Below are 21,120 nucleotides of genomic sequence, written 5' to 3'. Positions count from 1 at the left end.
AACTAGGTTTCTTTTGGACATATGACATATATAATATAAATACCTTGTTTATCTTGTACCTATAATCTCTTCTTCTTACCTTTATGCTTTAGTTATCGTGTGTGAATGTTTTGTGCTTTTGTATCTCTGTTTTCTGTGTCTTTGGGATTTTATTTCTTCATCGGGCTTCTAGTTTTAATATTTCTTGATTATATATTATTGTATGAGCTTTAGAACTATCATGAAGCTTTGTCGTCCTTTGCTTTACGGCTAGAGGTAAGGCTTAGGGTGATAGGGTGTTACAACCATTTTTTAACATCTTTTAACTCCAAACTCCAACCATCATAATCATACCAAAAACATATTAAACAAGCTTAAAATTAAACTCCTTAGAAGCTCCAAAACCAGTAGCCATGGTACTTCTAAGGATAATTAATTTCTAAGCTTGTTAACAACATAATAACATCACCAAATAACCATTTAATCACTCAACTTCAATTACCAAACATCAATCTAACAATCAAACAACAAGAACATAATTAATTCATAATTAATTAACCAAATCTTACCTCTTTTGTTAGCCTAAAAACCAATCCTCTCCTTGTATTTTCCTAGCTCATTTTTTTGGCCTAGTTTTCAATCAAAGTTAACTTTTAACTCAAGAAATCACAAGAAGACCAAACCTTCATCATGAAATAAGAAAGAATTTTCTCATTGTTTTCAAGCTGAAAATGGTAGTTTCTTGGTCCTTACGACTTCTAGACAAGAGTTCCTAAGAAAAAATAAGACAAGAATTCCTAAGAAAAAATATCAAAAACACCAACTTTCTCCCATGGTTAGCCATGGCCAAAACTCAAACAACAAAAATACTTCATCTTACCTTATAAAATCTCATATGATAGTGAAGAAAAGAAAGAGGGAACACGTTAATTAGTTTAGAATTTTGTTGGAGTTTTGGAGGCTTAAGAAACTGAACATGGAAGCTTAGAAACCATGGGAACTTTCTCACTTTTTCTCTCTTTTTCTTGTGAAGAAGATGGAAGAATGAAGTAGGAGGTAGTTGATTCTTGGCTGGGCCATGGGGTTATAAGGATGATTCATGAAGATTTTAATGTTAAAATATCATTAGGAAGAAAATTATTAAAGTTAGATGTATTAAATCACATGTAATTACACTGCTAGAGTAATTATATGAGCTACTAGTATAAATGATACTCGTAACATAATTATCTCGGCTATAAAAGATCTATGATAATACATTAGCATAGCTAAGTTCATCAGAGAGTGTCGCTGTTAGTTCGTGCTGGTAGATTTTGGGACTGTTATAATATTATTAAACTTATCTCAAGTTTAACTAAAGCGAGTAAAATAATAATATTATGTATTATTATTTTTCTCTGGAGAATCGGGTCTGGCTCATCGAGGTGAGCTTAACCGTGACTCGTGAAATTTTGAGATTTCTAGTCGACGTGGCCCGAAAACTCAGTTTTTCACTCCATTGGGTGCTGTTTACGTGGCAAGGTGCTTGTTTGTGTAGTAAAGGTGCTTGACTGCGCAATAGAGGTGCCCGCTTCATTTAACTTTCGGAAAAATTTTGTTTTTTCAGGAAAAAGTTTCATTTTGCTAAAAACTAGGCCGTTACACTCTACCCTCCTTAAAAAAGAATTTTGCCTTTAAAATTTTAGTTACTTGTAAATAGATGTGGATAGTCTGCTCTCATCTTGTCCTCCAGCTGTCACGTGTGTTCTTCTTCTCCATTTTGTCCCTACGCACACCACTTTAACCAGGGAAATTGTCTTGCCTCTCAATTGCTTGTTGCTCCCCTCTATGATCTTGACTGGTGATGCTTGATATGTCAAGTCACTTCATAACTACATTAATTGGAAAATATTCTAATTCTATCTTGGATTCTATTATTATTTTGGAAAATTTAAATTCAGAATTAGCTTGAAACTCATCTCATAATCTTCAATTATTTAGAACTAGTCCTTAATACGTGACATATAATTCATCTATGGATTGTTTTTGAATATTGGGTGGCTTAAAATTGAAATCGTTCTTTACCTCTTCTCCTAGTTAGTTGACCAAGGGATTGGTGACTAATTGGATTAAGAAAAATTAAATTACTAGGGATTGGAATTTGATTATAAATGATTTGCTGTGAAAAGATTTTTTCTTCAAGACCCAGAATCATCTTGATAAGGTTTGATTGATGTAATTAGAGATTCAATTAGATACTGCTTGCCTCAATCCATTAATCCTCGTGGAAACGATATCCACCCACCATGGTTTTACTTGAACGATTTGGTGCACTTGCCAATATTTGAGCACATTGATTTTGCACTCATCATAAACCTCAGATCTATGTCTGACACAATGGTTGAAGGTGCTCCATGTAGTCGTACTATCTCCTAGATATATAAGCGAGCAAGTCTATCCAAGGTATAATCAACTTCAAATTGGAAAGAAAGGTGTCGATTTCATTACTATGTCTACAATTACCCATATAGCATTATGTCTGGTAGACGTTCTTGGCAATCTGGTAAGGAAATCCATTGTCATCTCCTCCCATTTCTACTGCGGTATCTACCCAAAAAAATTCATAACTCAGATAATTTTGCATATCACATATCATTCTCGACCTGGAGCAAGTAGGGGCAAACCACTGCATCTACCCCAGGAGTCTCAAAATAAAATCCGGAGCAAGTGGATCAACGCCACTGCGTCTACCTAAACAGATATATCAAAATCAAAATCATGTTCAACATCAATTTCATTATCTTCAATCTCTTTCAATTCATATTCAATCTTAATTAATCTCATTCATCATCATCATCATTCATCATCAAAATCAATTATCACATTCATCCTCTCATACATCACTTCATACTTTGTTCCTCTCTTTCCAATTCATCAACTCATCTCTTTAATTCTCATTTCTAATTCTTTTATCCTTAATTACACAGGCTCTAGACTCTTATCAGGGTTTATAAAGGTTTAGAGGGCTCGAGGAATGGTTAAGAACTTAAAAAATTCACTTTTCATAAAAACAGGGATGGTCACGTATGCATACAAATGTTCGTGTACGCATGAGTGTAAATTTTCAATACTTGCATACGCGAAAGGTTTGGGCAGCAGAGCTCGCTCGCGTATGCATGACTTGCATCGCATATGCATGAGCGTTTTTATGCCAAAGTCACGTATGCAGCCCATGTTCGCGTATGCATGAGTGTTAGTAATAGCCAACTTCCGCGTACGCACGATGGTGTCCACGTACGCATAGCTTATCAGACTTTGAAAAAGCTTATATGCTACAGAAACCAGTTTTTTAGCCCAAATTTCATACCTTCATATCTATTTTTACAAAATTTATTTTTCAACTCTTCCTGAACCTTTGGAAAGATCGATAAATAAATTTTTATAAAAATCCAATTTCGTAAGTTTTCCAACTCTGAAGACTGAGTTACGGCCCGCCGAAGATGGTTGAAAATCAGTTTTTAACCAAAAATAGAATTTATCAACTTTCCAAAAGTTTATAAGCCAAAATAGTTTTTAACTCAACAAAACAACCCCAAACCACTTCAGTCCACTCATTCACAATCAACCAAAATCAAGCCTACTCAATTCATTCACACATTTTACTCCATTTGTATTTATAATCATCGTTAGTCATCATCATACCTCAATCATACTTAATCATTATCCTCTCTCTCAATCTCGAAATCATCATTGGACATTAATCAACACCAATTGTCACTAATCACATCTCAATTTCAAGCATAACCTTCAAACAACTTACCGAACTTACCTCCAAATCAAACACCACACAATTTTCATCACATTCCTTAAAATAACTCTCTTTCTCTCAACTCTTATGTTTTATTTCATTCAAAACCTCAAACTCACTCTCCTATCCCCAAATCCTTGAATTTATAATTAATTTAATTTTTAAAATATTTAGCTAGTTAATCAAATCTCTTTTTGTTGTTATTAAAAATCAAATAAGTTAAAATCATAAATCAACCAAATCATAAAAATGTGATTCTCTTTAAAATCCTTAAAAATAATCAAGACATGTCTCTTTTGATAATTAATTCAAATCAAACTCATTTTCGAAATCATAACCAAAACTCCTTCAAATTCTTGGAAAATTTTCGGCAGCACCTCCCCTAAAAACCAGAGTTTGCCACCCATCACAGGTTTCCTTAATTCAACCCCAACTCAAAAGACTAGTATTTCAAGTCAATATTTTCAAATTCATCATTCAAGATCAATCATTATCGATTTAAATCAAAGAAAACCAAAATCAACATATTCAATCCATATTACCAGAAATTCAGAAATCAACCAATTCAACAACAAACGTAACATGTCAATCTCAATAGAGAATCATTTACATCACAGACATTCATCTATTTGCATTAGCCTACTAAACTTTTCAGGTATTCAAAGCCTAAAATAATCTCCTACCTCGAGGAATCAAGCCTGCAGCAATTTTAACACGATAAATCCATTTTTCTCCCGACTCGCAACAGCGATGGCTGCATCCACAGTTTCGTTTACTTCCGCAATAACAGAAACAACTTTTATTTCAACATGGAACCTCGATAACTCAATCCTAAAACATCAATATCGCAAAATTCTTAATAACACATAACAAAATACTAACAGCGAGGATTCTCAAGCAAGTAACCTTACTACAACAAAAGAACGAAGCAGCAGCGACCTCCGAACCGATCTGGCAGCGGCTCCAACAACTATCTCAAGCAACAACAGTGACCAGAAGCTCCAGTGATGGCAATTGTAATAGCCATGCAGTGACAATAATATTTCCAAAATTTAAAAGAATGGAAACTAGAAGGAAGACCTTTACTGGCAGTGGATCTCGACGACTGTAGTGCCATTTTTCAGTGACAGAGGCTCAGCGACGCATCTTCAACAGTGGTGACACAGCGTGCAACAGCGGCGGCTGGACTTGTCAACAACGATGATGCCACTCGCAACGATGATGGCGACGAGACTCGGTGACGGTGATGCGACGGCTTTGCCTCCTTCCTTGCGTTACGTCGTCTCTGTCTCTCTCTCAGCATCGCTCTCCCTTTCTCCTTCGAGCTCGACAGCAATAAACCCAACGGCGGCAATGGCAACAAGGATGAATGGTGCAAACATCTTCTTCGTCGATCTCTCTCTCTTTTCGCAATTCTGCTTCTCTCTTTCGTGGCTCTGATTCACGGCCCTCCCTCTCCTTCAATGGCAACACGACGGCGCGACGGCAGTATGATAAACCCCATTTTTAGGGTTTATCTTGTATAGATTTTAAGGATTTTATCAATGATCTTCCACACTTATTCACATAAAACTACATGATTTTGTGTTCCTTTTCTAACAATGCTTAGGAGTGAAGGAAGCATGCATGAATGGAAGGAGAATGGAATAAAGTGGAATTTTGGAATTTGGGCATGTGCGCGCACGCGCACCGTACATGGACGCGTGGATGCGCACCCCCAGAGACAAAGCGAGAAGCCAGCGCACTTATACGGCTGGGCCATAATTCCTTTAACGCGCGCGCACTGCACACCTGCGCGTAGGTCGCGAAAAATCCCAGGTGCGCGTACGCGTACTGTGCGCATACGCGCCGTTGTGCGCACGTGATTTTTTAAGAGAAAAACGTAACCAGCGATTTCAGGCAGTCCCAGGCCCTGTTTTGGACCAGAATTTTAGAGGGAAAAGCATAAGAAGACCAAGGATTAGGGGGGTTAGGACAATTAGTCATAATTCTAGATATTTTGGGTAGTTAGTTACAATTTGCTTTTAGAGAGAGAAACTCCAACTTCTCTCTAGGATTTCACTTTCTCCATTGCAATTCTCCTTTGATTTCTTGGTGAGATCCATTGCTAATTCACTTTTACTTTGATACAAGTTGTAGATCTACTCTTCTTCTACTCTCAATTAGTGTTCTTTTGATTCTATCTATTGGATCTAGATTTGTGACTTTGTTACTTTGAATTTGATTAATGAATTGAGGAATTTCATTCAATTGCTTGATTGTTGATGATTGTTTGGATTAGATAGCTTTAATTCAATTCTTCTCTCTCAATTACATCATGTCTTCTATGATTGCCTACCAATTGTTTGTGATAATGACAAGCCTAGCTATGGAGTAGATTTCTCTCACTTGGATTAGGAGTTGAGTCATTGGAGACACTTGAGTAGTGGATATCAATTGTTGATTAGGAATTGAGAATTGCTAATTGACTTAGAGTGCACTAAAGCTAGACTTTCCTAGGGTGAGACTAGGACTTGTGACTTAAGTAAGTTACTCTCACTTGACTTTCCTCCACTATTAGGGGGTTAACTAAGTGAAGCAATAATCAACTCTTATCACAATTGAAGGAAACTATAATGATGAAACTTCCAATACTTACCCTTAGCCAAGGCTTTTATCTCAATTAATTGTTGTTTACTTTCGTTAGCTTGAGTTCTTGCACCAACTCTCAAAACCACAAAAGACTTTCTAATCAATGATGAGCATTCTAAGGTAAATCCTAGGGAGAACGACCCAGGATCAATACTCTCGGTCATAGATTTTAGAATTGTTTGATGCGATATTTGCGTGTTGGTTAGACTATACTCACGATTGGATTCATTGCTAATTTCTAACCGGCATAAGAATATTACGTCCATCAAAATGGCATCGTTGCCGGGGGTTTGCTTATGTGTGCCATTCTATTAGTTAGTGTAAATATGTTAATATGTGGATACTTGCATTTTTTTCTTGATTGGTTGTTTGTTTGATTGTAGTTAGAATTAGTCTTTGCTTAACTATCACTTGATGTCATAAGCTTCTTATCTCTTTCATTGTATGACGCGTTCACTACCAAATCCGAGCTCAGCACCATTTGATTCGAAAATTGAAAGAACTTTGCTTCATATTAGGCAAGCTCGGAGGCGGTTAGACTTTGAGGAATGTGAAAAGGTTTTTACCAATTCACCAACCATATCACCGTCATCTAACAAAGGCACTAATTACTCTTCCGTTGATACTACTAATAGTTCTTCTTTTGATCTAGGTGTTGACGAAATGGCCGCTCCAAGGAGAGTTACTCTCAAGGAAGCGGGTGCACCAGACTTTGTTCTCCAACCTCTTCATGTGCTTCATCCAAACTTGAATGCAAACTTTGAACTCAAGACCGCTCTCATCAATCTTCTACCAAATTTTCATGGACTTCCCGCACAAGATCCAATTAGACACCTCAAGGACTTTCATAGTGTATGCTCAACCACTAGGCGGGAAAGATCCGATAAAGTGGCCATATGGTTGTTTGCCTTCCCTTTCTCTCTTGAGGGAAGAGCCAAGGAGTGGTTTTATACCTTACCTAGTGGTGTTGTCTCTGATTGGAACTTGCTTAGAAGAGAATTCCTTGATAAATTCATGCCCGTAGAAATGACGGACAAGCTAAGGAAGGAAATCTCTTGTATTGTACAAGGTGAAATGGAAACTCTATGTGAATATTGGGAACGGTTTCGCAAACTTCTTGACTCATGTCCCAACCACATGATTGACACTCAAGTATTGCTTAGCTATGTGTGCCAAGGCATGAGGGAACAAGATAAGAATCTATTGGATGTCTTAAGCAACGGTTCCTTGTTAAAGTATAGGACGGCGAAGGAGGCATGGAAACTCATTACCGACTTGGCCGAATCCACTCAACACGCTAGAAGGAGAGTCAACCGCCCAAAGGCCGTAAATGAAGTCTCTTCTAGTGGTGAGACCGCTTCTCTTACCAAGACCTTGTGTGAGATGACAATTCTTCTAAAGCAACTCCAAGTGAATCAACCACAACCTCCACCCCCTCCTCAATACCAACAAAGCCAACAATTAGTCCCCCAAAAAGTATGCGGTATTTGCTCATGCTACTCCCACTACACGGATGAATATCCAAGTCTCCAAGAAGATAACAATCTAGTGGCTACCTACAACTTTTATGATCGCTCCTACTATGAACGCGCTAATCAAGGATACCATTCACAAGGGAGCAATTACAACCAAGGGTACCCAACAAGGAGGCAACTATAACCAAGGGAGTAACAACTCTAATCAAGGTTGGAGGGATAGCTCCAACCAAGGTTGGCGGGACAATTATCAATAAGGAGGAAGGGACAATGGAGGTAACCAAAGATGGAACAACAACACTCCACAAAACCACTACTCACAAAAACCCTCTAAATCAATAACCTAACCAAGGAAGGAACTACCAAACCTACATACCACCTAATAGACAACCACTTCTACCTAACCAATCACAAGCACCACAAATCACCTATCCTTCCACTTCCTCAAATCAAGATGAGACACTCCGATCCATACTCCAAGGGCAAAAGGAACTCCAAAATACACTCAACTCAAGTCTTAATAGCCTCACTTCCACCCTCCAAGCTCTCATTGCTCGCATGGAGCCACCTTCTACCTCCACTCCTCAAGCTCCAAAATCTAGTGTTATACCTTCTCAACCTCTACCTAACCCCAAGAGAGGCATCAACGCCATAACCTTGAGGTCCGGAACTCAATTAAAAGAGAAGGGCTCAAAGGCACCTAGCCCAATGATAGTTGCTCAAGAGGAGGATGGGGTTGAGATAGAAGAAATTGAAGAGGAGGAGGAAGCACATGTGGTAGTTGAAGAAGAAGACCCTCAACCAAGGAGTGAAGCCCCTAGAAAGGAGCAAGTCTTAGAGGAAGTAGCTCAACCAATTCCATTTCCTACATTGGCAAGGAAGGCTAAGAAGCGTATAGAACTTGACCCAAAAATGGTGGAAATGTTCAATAAAGTAGAGGTAACTATCCCTCTCTTTGATGCTATACATCAAGTGCTTAAATATGTGAAATTTATTAAGGACTTGTGTATGAAAAAAGATAGAATTCATGAGTTAGAAACCATTCCATTGGGGAGTTCTATTTCGGCTTTGATGGGAGCCATTCTGGAAAAGTGTGTTGATCCGGGCCCTTGTTTAGTCTCTTGTGTCATTGATGGAGTCCAATTCATTGATTGTATGTGTGACCTCGGTGCATGCGTTAACATTATGCCTTTTTCCGTTTATCATATATTGAAGCTCCCACCGTTGAAACGGTCGGCGGCTAGGTTTGTCTTGGCGGACAAGAGCATAATAACCGTGACAGGTATTGCGAAAGATGTGTTGGTCAACATAAAGGGTTTGATATTTCCAATTGATTTCCATATCATTGAGATGCCACCAAGTGAATCCAAAAGGACATCATCTATTCTACTCGGGAGGCCGTTTTTAAGGACCTCTAGATTCAAGTTGGATGTTCATTCGGGAACTTACTCATTTGAGATAGATGGGAGAGTTGTAAGTTTTAGCTTAGAAGAAGAAATAAGGCACCCACCGGAGAACCATTCCATATTTCGGTGTGACTTAATTGACAACATTGTGGCCGAAGTGCATTATGCAAAGCTAGATGAGAAACATATGATTGAAGAAAATAGTGAAGACCCAAGTGAAGAAGTTCAAGTGACAAGCCAAGAGCAAAAGCTAGAATTGAAGCCACTACCACCCCACCTAAAGTACTCATACCTTGATGAAGCCCACAAGTTCCCGGTGATTATAGCAAGGGAACTAAACCCTCAACAAGAAGAGAAGTTGCTATGTGTTTTGAGGAAGAACAAAAGGAAAATAGGGTGGAGCTTGGCAGATCTAGTGGGGATAAGTCCCCAAGTGTGCGAGCACCAAATCTTTTTAGAAGAAGAGGCTAGACCCGTAAGACAACCTCAAAGACGATTGAATCCTACCATTTTTGAGGTTGTCAAGAAGGAGGTAACTCGGTTACTCGAGGCAGACATCATCTACCTTATTTCGGATAATAAATGGGTGAGTCCCATTCAAGTTGTGCCAAAGAAGTCCGGGGTAACCACAATCAAGAAGAAAAACGGGGAGCTCATAGCAACACGGGTGCAAAACTCTTGGCGAGTGTGCATAGACTACCGAAGGTTGAACTCGGCCACTAGAAAAGATCATTTTCCACTTCCGTTTATTGATCAAATGCTCGATCAATTATCCGATAAACCTTATTATTGCTTTCTAGATGGCTATTTGGGGTACTTCCAAATACACATTGCTCTAGAGAACCAAGAAAAAACAACATTTACTTGCCCTTTTGGAACTTATGCCTATAAGCGTATGCCATTCGGCTTATGCAATGCACCGGCAACTTTCCAAAGGTACATGATGATCATATTTGCAGATTTCTAGAGCCATACATGGAGGTATTCATGGATGACTTCACGGTATATGGTGATTCTTTTGATCATTGCTTGGATAACCTTGAAAAAGTTTTGGAAAGATGTACTAAAACTAACCTTGTCTTGAATTTTGAGAAGTGCCATTTCATGGTTAGGCAAGGCATTGTTTTAGGACATATTGTTTCCAAAGATGGTATTTCCGTGGATCCGGCAAAGATCAATGTCATATCTATCTTGCCTTACCCTTCTTCCGAGAGGGAAGTTCGTTCTTTCCTTGGACATGCAGGATTTTATCGAAGATTCATAAAGGACTTTAGTAAGCTAACGTTGCCTCTATCAAGGTTGTTGCAAAAGGACATTGAGTTTGATCTGAGTAAGGAATGCATGGAGGCTTTTGACAAGCTCAAGGTAGCATCGACCCAAGCTCCCATCGTGCGAGGGCCAGATTGGAGTCGGCCATTCGAAATAATGTGTGATGCTTCAAATTTTACCGTGGGAGCCGCGTTAGCACAACGCGAGGATAAGAATCCATATGTCATAGCCTATGCATAAAAAACACTAAATAGAGCCCAATCCAACTACACTACCACCGAAAAAGAACTATTGGCAATAGTTTTCGCCTTGGACAAGTTCCGAGCATATCTACTTGGTTCAAAGGTAGTAGTCTACTCGGATCATGCGGCGTTAAAGTATTTGTTGGCTAAGAAGAAATCCAAACCGAGATTGATTAGCTGGGTTTTATTGTTGCAAGAATTTGATTTGGAAATTAAGGAGAGGAGTGGTACACAAAACCTAGTGGCAGACCACTTAAGTCGCCTTGAACACACCAAAGGCGATACCACTCCTATTAATGATTCTTTTCCCTTTGAGGACTTGCATGCAATCTCAGAAACCATTCCTTAATATGCACCAATTGCCAATTACTTGGTATCTCGCTCCTTCCCTCCTAATCTCTCCAAACATCAAAGGGATAAGCTAAAAAGTTAATCTAAATACTATGTGTGGGATGACCCATACCTTTGGAGATGTGGGGCAAATCAAGTAATTCGGAGGTGCATTCCACAAACCAAATTCCACTCAATCTTGGAAGCTTGCCACTCCTCTGAAGGAGGAGGCCACTTTGGACCTCAAAGAACGGCAAGGAAAATCCTAGATTATGGATTTTGGTGGCCAACTCTTTTCAAGGACTCTTCTCATTTTTATAAATCTTGTTCTCAATGTATTAGATTTGGTAATATCTCCAAGAAGGATGAAATCCCCCAACAAACTATGCTATTTTGTGTGATCTTTGATGTATAGGGAATCGGCTTCATGGGGCCATTCCCAAATTCTAACGGTTTTCTCTACATTCTACTTGCCGTTGATTATGTGTCCAAATGGGTGGAAGCGATACCCACCCGAACGAACGATGCTAATGTGGTCCTTTCCTTTGTGAGGAATAACATCATTTGTAGATTTGAGTCGTCACGAGCAATCGTGAGCAACCAAGGTTCACATTTTTGCAATAAGAGAATGGAAGGGCTAATGAAGAAATATGGCATCATGTATAAAGTAGCTACGGCCTACCACCCACAAACAAACGGCCAAGCCGAGGTTTCTAACCGGGAGATTAAACGCATCTTGAAAAGAATTGTGAAACTCAATAGGAAGGATTAGAGTGCTAAACTCACCGATGCATTATGGGCCTACCGAACGGCATACAAAACGCCAATTGGCATGAGCCCCTTTCGGTTGGTGTATGGCAAAGCTTGCCACTTACCAGTAGAGATAGAGCACTAAGCATATTGGGCCTTCAAGGAGTGCAATCCAAGTTTGGGTGGAGCCAGAGTTGAGAGGAAGCTACAACTAACGGAGTTGGAATGTTTGAGGCTTGAAGCTTATGAGAATTCTAGACTTTACAAGGAGAAGATGAAAGCCGTGCATGATAAGGACATAAGAGGTAAAGAATTTAGAGCCGATGATCTAGTCCTCCTTTACAATTCTAGATTGAGATTGTTGCCCGGAAAACTAAGATCAAAATGGGAAGGCCCATATCAAGTAGAGAAAGCGGAACCCTATGGGGTTTACCATTTGCGCCATCCCTCAAGTCTGGATATCTTCAAGGTCAATGGGCACCGTCTCAAGTTGTATCATGGTGAGCAAATGAAGAGCAATAAGGAGATTGAGGTATTCCTTTTGGAAGATGCACCTCTTGGCAAAGAGCAATGAGCTAGTGAAAGTCCAACTTAAGGACATTAAACAAAAGTGCTAGGTGGGAGACACCCCACCATGGTGAGATCTATCCTTTTTACCTTTTTGTATATGGTTTTGAATTCTTCATTGTTTTGTAATTGCTTAGCTATAATATTGTTTGATTAGATTTGAATGTGAATACCTTAGATAACTTGTCCATGAAGATTTGCATTGATTTTTCAATGGATGGATTGATTGTGTGGTAGAGAGATGGTACACGGAATCCTGATCGCACACATTTCACACAAATCCGTGCAGCTGACCAGCAAGTGCACTGGGTCGTTCAAGTAATACCTTACGTGAGTAAGGGTCGATCCCACGGAGATTTTCGACTTGAAGCAAGCTATGGTCATCTTATGTAAATCTCAGTCAGGCATATTCAAATGGTTATGGGATTTTGATAATTAAAATATAATTAAAACAGAAAATAAGATAGAAGCACTTATGTAATTCATTGAGGGGATTTCAGATAAGCGTATGAAGATGCTTTGTTCCTTCTGAACCTCTGCTTTCCTATTGCCCTCATCCAATCATTCATACTCCCTTCCATGGCAAGCTGTATGTTGGGGGATCACCGTTGTCAATGGCTACCGTCCGTCCTCTAAGTGAAAATGGTCAAAATGCGCTGTCACCGCACGGCAAATCATCTGTCGGTTCTCACTCATATTGGAATAGGATCCATTGATCCTTTTGCATCTGTCACTACGCCCAACACTCGCGAGTTTGAAGCTCGTCACAGCCATCCCATCCCAGATCCTACTCGGAATACCACAGACAAGGTTTAGACTTTCCGGATCTCAAGAATGGCCGCCAATAATTCTAGCCTATACCACGAAGGTTCTAATCTTAAATTAGAAACCTAAGAGATATGCACTCAAGCTATTACAGATAGAACGGAGTTGGTTGTCAGGCACGCGTTCATAGGTGAGAATGATGATGAGTGCGTGAATATCTTGGAATATGAATAAGCTTGAATTGAATAGAAAATATTAGTACTTTGTATTAATTCATGAGGAACAGCAGAGCTCTAAACCTTAATCTATGGGGTGTAGAAACTCCACCGTTGAAAATACATAAGTGAAAATAGGGTAGACATGGCCGAGTGGCTAGCCTCTCATGGAGGTCTCAGAACGTAAAAGTTACATAATGTGTTCCAGAGATGAAAATACAATAGTAAAAGGTCCTATTTATAATGAACTAGTAGCCTAGGGTTTACAGAAATGAGTAATTAATGCAGAAATCCACTTCTGGGCCCACTTGGTGTGTGCTTGGGCTGAATATTAAAGCTTTCACATGTAGAGACTTTTTTTGGAGTTAAATGCCAACTCTGGTGCCAGTTTGGGCGTCTAACTCCAGCTTTTATGCCAGTTCTGGTGTTTAACGCCAGAATAGGGTAGAAAGTTGGCGTTTAAACGCCAGTTTGCGTTATCAAGACTCGGGCAAAGTATGGACTATTATATATTGTTGAAAAGCCCAGGATGTCTACTTTCTAACGCAATTGAGAGCACGTCAATTGGGCTTCTGTAGCTCCATAAAATCCATTTCGAGTGCAGGGAGATCAGAATTCAACAGCATCTGCAGTCCTTTTTCAGCCTCTGAATCAGATTTTTGCTCAGGTCCTTCAATTTCAGCCAGAAAATACCTGAAATCACAAAAAAATACACAAACTCATAGTAAAGTCTAGAAATGTGATTTTTATTTAAAAACTAATAAAAATATAATAAAAAGTAACTAAAACATACTGAAAACTACCTAAAAACAATGCCAAAAAGCGTATAAATTATCCGCTCATCACAACACCAAACTTAAATTGTTGCTTGTCCCTCCAAGCAACTAAAAACAAAGTATAATAAAAAGAAGAGAATATACAATAAATTTCAAAAATATCTATGAAGACCAGTCTTAATTAGATGAGCGGGGCTCCTAGCTTTTTGCTTCTGAATAGTTTTGGCGTCTCACTTTATCCTTTGAAGTTCAGAATGATTGGCTTCTATAGGAACTCAAAATTCAGATAGTGTTATTGATTCTCCTAGTTTAGTATGTTGATTCTTGAACACAGTTACTTTATGAGTCTTGGCCGTAACCCTAAGCATTTTGTTTTCCAGTATTACTACCGGATACAGAAATGCCACAGACACATAATTGGGTGAACCTTTTTAGATTGTGACTCAGCTTTGCTAGAGTCCCCAATTAGAGGTGTTCAGAGCTCTTAAGCACACTCTTTTTGCTTTGGACCACGACTTTAACCGCTCAGTCTCAAGCTTTTCATTTGACACCTTCACGCCACAAGCACATGGTTAGGGACAACTTAGTTTAGCCGCTTAGGCCAGGATTTTATTCCTGTGGGCCCTCCTATCCATTAATGCTCAAAGCCTTGGATCCTTTTTATTTTACCCTTGCCTTTTGGTTTAAAAGGCTATTGGCTTTTTCTGCTTGCTTTTTCTTTTTCTTTTTCTTTTTCTTTTTGCAATTTTTTCTGCAAGCTCTTCACTGCTTTTTCTTGCTTCAAGAATCAATTATATGATTTTTCAGATTATCAAATAATATTTCTCCTTTTTCATCATTCTTTCAAGAGCCAACAATTTTAACATTCATAAACAACAAATTCAAAAATATGCACTGTTCAAGCATTCATTCAAAAAACAAAAGGTATTGCCACCACATCAAAATAATTAACCTGATTTCAAGATAGAATTCGAAATCATGTACTTCTTGTTCTTTTGTGATTAAAACATCTTTCATTTAAGAAAGGTGATGGATTCATAGGACATTCATAGCTTTAAGACATAGACATTAGACACTAATGATCATATAATAAAGACACAAACATAAATAAGACATAAAGCATAGGGAACGAAAAACAGAAATTAAAGAGCAAGGAAATTAAAGAATGGATCCACCTTAGTGATGGTGGCTAGTTCTTCCTCTTGAAGATCCAATGGAATGCTTGAGCTCCTCTCTGTCTCTTCCTTGAGTTTGTTGTTCTTCCCTCATGGCTATTTGATCCTCTTTAATTTCATGGAGAGTAATGGAGTGCTCTTGGTGCTCCATTTTTAGTTGCTCCATATTGGAACTCAAATCTCCTAAGGAGGTGTTGATTTGCTCCCAATAGTTGTGTGGAGGAAAATACATCCCTTGAGGCATCTCAGGAATTTCTTGATGAGGGACTTCCTCATGCTCTTGTTGAGGTCCATAAGTGGGCTCTCTTATTTGCTCCATCCTTTTCTAGTGATGGACTTTTGAGATGAATCTCTCCATCTCCCATGACTCGGAGTTGGAAGCAATTGCCTTCCCTTTCCTCTTTCTAGAGGTTTCTCCGGTTTTAGGTGCCATTAATGGTTATGAAAAAACAAAAAGCAACGCTTTTACCACACCAAACTTAGAAGGTTTGCTCATCCTCGAGCAAAAGAAGAAAGAAGGGAGTAGAAGAAGAAGAGAATGGATGAGATGGAGAGGTGTGAGTGGTTCGTGTATTAGGGGTTGGGTTTGGGAGGGAAAGAATTTGAATTGTGAGGTGGTTGCTATTGGGAAGAGTGGTGAAGGAGATTGGTGAAGAGAAATGAAGGTGATTGGTGAGGGATATTTTGGGAAGAGTGTTATGGGAAGGTGTGAAGAAGAGAGAGAGAGAGAGTTGAGGTAGGTGGGGATCCTGTGGGGTCCACAGATCCTGAGGTATCAAGGATTTTTCATTCCTGCACCATGTTGGCGTGTAAACACCCCTTGGAGTGCCAATCCTGGCGTTTAACGCCAGCTTTTCTTTCCTTTCTGGCGTTAAAACGCCAACTTTGTGCCCTTTTCTGGCGTTGAACGCCAGTCTGGTGCCCTTTTCTGGCATTAAACGCCCAGAATGGTGCCAGACTGGGCGTTCAACATCCATTTTGCTACCCTTACTGGCATTTAAACGCCAGTAAGATCATCCTCCAAGGTGTGCTATTTTCAATGCTGTTTTTTATTCTGTTTTTGAGTTTTCAGTTGTTTTTGTGACTTCACATGATTATCAACCTAAAGAAAACATAAAATAATAGTAGAAAATAGAAATTTATCATAGATAATTAAAGATTAGGTTGCCTCCCAACAAGCGCTTCTTTAATGTCAATAGCTTGACTGTGGGCTCTCATGGAGCCTCACAGATACTCAGAGCATGATGATGGCCTCCCAACACCAAACTTAGAGTTTGAATGTGGAGACTCTATTTGACTCTGCATTGAGAGAAGCTTTTCATGCTTCCTCTCCATGGTTACAGAGGGAGATCCTTGAGCTTTAAACACAAGGTAGTCCTCATTCACTTGAAGGATCAACTCTCCTCTGTCATCATCAATCACAGCTTTTGTTGTGGCTAGGAAGGGTCTGCCAAGGATAATGGACTCATCCATGTTCTTCCCAGTGTCTAGGATTATGAAGTCAGCAGGGATGTAAAGGCCTTCAACCTTTACCAAGACATCCTCTACAAGTCCATAAGCCTGTTTCCTTGAATTGTCTGCCATCTCTAATGAGATTTTTGCAGCTTGCACCTTAAGGATCCCTAGTTTCTCCATTACAGAGATGGGCATGAGGTTTATACTTGACCATAGGTCACACAGAAACGTCTCAAAGGTTATGATGCCTATGGTACAAGGTATTGAGAACTTGCCAAGATCCTATCTCTTCTGAGGTAATTTCAGTTGAACCGGATCATTCAGTTTATTGATGAGCAATGGAGGTTTATCCTCCCAAGTCTCATTACCAAATAACTTGGCATTTAGCTTCATGATTGCTCCAAGGTACTTAGCAACTTGCTCTTCAGTAATATCTTCATCCTCTTCAGAGGAAGAATACTCATCAGAGCTCATGAATGGCAGAAGGAAGTTTAATAGAATCTCTATGGTCTTTGTATGAGCCTCAGATTCCTTTGGTTCCTCAAAGGGGAACTCCCTTGTGTCCAGAGGACATCCATGAGGTTTTTCTCACTGGGACTCACGTCCTCCTCACTCTCTCCAGGTTTGGCCATGTTGGTCATGGTTATGGCCTTGCACTCTCTCTTGGGATTTTCTTTTGTATTGCTTGGGAGAGTGCTAGGAGAAGTTTCAGTAATTCTCTTACTCATCTGACCCACTTGTGCCTCCATATTTCTAATGGAGGACCGTGCTTCATTCATAAAACTAAGAGTGGTCTTGGATAGATCAGAGACTATAGTTGCTAAGCTAGAGAGACTCTGCTCAGAATTCTCTGTCTGTTGCTGAGAAGATGATAGAAAAGGCTTGCTATTGCTAAACCTATTTCTTCCACCATTATTATTGTTGAAACCTTATTGAGGCTTCTGTTGATCCTTCTATGAGAGATTTGGATGATTTCTCCATGAAAGATTATAGGTGTTTCTATAGAGTCCTCCCATGTAATTCACCTCTTCCATTGCAGGATTCTTAGGATCATAAGCTTCTCCTTCAGAGGAAGCTTCCTTAGTACTGCCTATTGCTGCTTGCATTCCAGACAGACTCTGAGAAATCTTATTGACTTGCTAAGTCAATATTTTGTTCTGAGCCAATATGGCATTCAGAGTATCAATCTCAAGAACTCCTTTCTTCTGAGTTGTCCCATTATTCACAGGATTCCTTTCAGAAGTATACATGAATTGGTTATTTGCAACCATTTCAATGAGTTCCTGGGCTTCTTCAGGCGTCTTCTTCAGATGAAGAGATCCACCAGCAGAGTTGTCCAATGACATCTTGGATAGTTTAGACAGACCATCATAGAAAATGCATATGATGCTCCATTCTGAAAGCATGCCAGAAGGATACCTTCTGATCAATTGTTTGTATCTTTCCCAAGCTTCATAGAGGGATTCGCCTACCTTCTATCTGAAGGTTTGGACTTCCACTCTAAGCTTACTCAATTTTTGAGGTAGAAAGAACTTTGCCAAGAAAGCATTGACCAGCTTTTCCCAAGAGTTCAGGCTTTCTTTAGGTTGTGAGTCCAACCATGTCCTAGCTCTGTCTCTTATAGAAAAAGGGAAGAGCATAAGTCTGTAGACCTCAGGGTCAAACCCATGGGTCTTAACAATGTCACAGATTTATAAGAATTCAGCTAAAAACTGATGAGGATCTTCCAATGGAAGTCCATGATACTTTCAATTCTGCTGTATTAGAGAAACTAATTGAGGCTTAAGCTCAAAGTTGTTTGCTCCAATTGCAGGAATTGAGATGCTCCTTCCACAGAAGTCAGGAGAGGGTGCAATGAAGTCACCAAGCATCTTCCTTGCATCTCTACCATTGTTGTTAGGTTCGGCCATGTTTGTTTTGTCTGCTTCCTTTTCGAAAATTTCTGTCAGGTCCTCTTCAGAGTTTTGTGCTTTAGCTGCTCTTAGCTTCCTCTTCAGAGTCCTTTCAGGTTCAGGATCAGCTTCAACAAGAATGCCTTTATCTTTATTCCTTCTCATATGATAGAGAAGAAGACAAAGAAAGTATGGAATCCTTTATGTCACAGTATAGAGATTCCTTGAGATGTCAGAGGAAAAGAAGAATGGAAGGATGAGGTAGAGAGGAGAATTCAAACTTATGAAGAAGGAGAGAGTCCGAATTGCTAATTGACGAGGAGTGTTAGTCCTTAAATAGAATAAGGTGAGGAGGGGGAAAGAATTCGAATTTAAATTAAAATAAAAAAAATATTTTTGTTTTTATTTTAAAATGTAGCACTACAAGAAAATGGAACATTTGTAACCAAAAATTTGTATCAAATTTAAAATTGTTACAAATTATAATTTTTTGTAACAATAATTAGTTATTGTTACAAAATAAGAATATTTTGTAACAATAAGAAAATTTGTTACAAAACATTTCAATATTTTGTAACAACTTGATTTCTTTTGTTACAAATTATGTTGGCTTTCGTATCGAATTGTTGTTTTGTTACAAAATGTTATAATATTTTGTAACAAAAGATTATATTGTTGCAAAAATTCAAAATATTTTGTAACAAAATATCTATTTGTTTCAAAAGCTTTAAATATTTTGTAAAAAAAAAATTAATTTGTCACAAAATACAATATTTTTGTAACAAGTTATTTATTTGTCACAAAATTCAAAATTTTTTTTGTAACTAATAAAAAATTTTGTTTTAACATACTAAATATAAGACTTTGAATTTTTTAAAATTAACATAATAAATTATTTATCATTTATTATATTTATTTAAGATTTTATATTCAAAAATTTATTTTACTAAAAATATGTAAATCAAATTAATGATACTCATAAACTATATTCAAATCACAGCAATACATACATATGCGTTATTAAATGACCATTGTAACCATAAAGATATTATTATCTTAGCTCAGCAAAATCAAAGGCCACTAACCTAATCTCCACCTACCACACCGCCAAACCCCCCATATTTCTCACTTAACGGTACACACCGTGAATCAGGGAATGGAGGGAGTTACGCCGCGAGGAAGAAGAAGGAAGGAGGAAGCCGTGCTATCATTTCGCCTCGGCTCGCCAACCTGCCGCGCCACCGCTACCACGTCCCGCTGCCGTCGTGCCGCCACCTCCAGACGCCGTTGTTGCTGCCGTTTGCGAAGAGGGAAGAGAGAGCTCGCGGGTGAGAGAGGGAGTGTCGCGCCAGCCACTGCCTCTGCGCCACCGTCGTTGACGAGCTCAGCCGCCTCGCCATTGTTGCCGCCGAGGGTTTTGCCGCTATTGAGGAGAAGACACTGTCGCGTTGGTTGTTGTCGTCGAGAGAGAAGCTGTCGGGTCGCACGGGGAGAGAGAGAGAGAGAGAGAGAGAGAGAGAGAGAGAAAGAGAGAGCACGAGGAGCAAAGGAGTGAAGGGAGACACGCGCCCAGCCACCGCCGCTTCTGCCGCTGCCGTTGTTGGAAACGCTGCCGGTAAGGGTTGAGTTTGGTTTATTTCCTTTTGAGATTCCAGGAGCTTTATTTTCGTTACATGTTATTACAGCCATCATCACCAGAGTTGCGGCTGCTTCGCTCTTGATTTCTTTTGTGCAGTAAGTTACTTCTGCTTCGAAAACTCATTTGTCACTTTTCTGTATATATTTCTGAAGTTTTGGTAAATGTAGGGTTGAGTTTTGATTATTGCGAGTCGCGATTGAAGCTATGATTACTGCGGGCTGCGAGGGAAAAGGGGGGTTGTGACGCGTTTGAGTTTTTGAGTTTCGACAATCGAGGTAGGGGTTTTTCTCAAGGTGGATACTCCCATGAAGATATTATAATTGTCTTCATGTGATGATTTTTCTTTTTGACCCTTAGATGATGGAGTGTAGGGTTAGATTTTGATATGTTATAAAAGTGTTGTTTTTATTTAAAGTGTGGCCAAATCAATAAATCACACTTTTATACAAAGCATCTTCATAAAAAGATATTTTTTACATCTTCATTTGAGTAGCTCCCTTTTCTCAAAATCTATTTTACATTACAAAGTTGTGATAAATAGATATTGATGCAAAAATATATTTTTGTTATTATGTTTTTTCTTGTGAATGCGGTTGTTTGATTGCTTGAGTGAAGTACGGTTGTTTGATTGCTTGAGTGAAGTACGGTTGTTGATAAGAAATGGGTTTGAAAAATTATTTACTTAATTATTATGAAAAGTGAAACAGTGCTACTCTACGAATTTGCTTCAGCTAGCGTTTTACTTACTCTGGTATGTGCAACTGTGC

General features: G+C 39.0%; 1 long non-coding RNA gene across 1 annotated transcript; it reads left to right on the top strand.

Annotated features, from left to right (window-relative positions):
- Positions 6,942–20,764, top strand: LOC110266558. The gene is made up of 3 exons (XR_002353972.1): positions 6,942–6,955; positions 17,809–17,815; positions 20,647–20,764. It is a non-coding gene; the product is annotated as an uncharacterized LOC110266558 (long non-coding RNA).

Source organism: Arachis ipaensis, chromosome B09 (assembly GCF_000816755.2).
Source record: "Arachis ipaensis cultivar K30076 chromosome B09, Araip1.1, whole genome shotgun sequence".
In the NCBI taxonomy this organism is placed as follows: domain Eukaryota; kingdom Viridiplantae; phylum Streptophyta; class Magnoliopsida; order Fabales; family Fabaceae; genus Arachis; species Arachis ipaensis.
The sequence above is the reverse complement of the archived record's forward strand: the minus strand, read 5'-3'. Positions and strand labels throughout refer to the sequence as shown.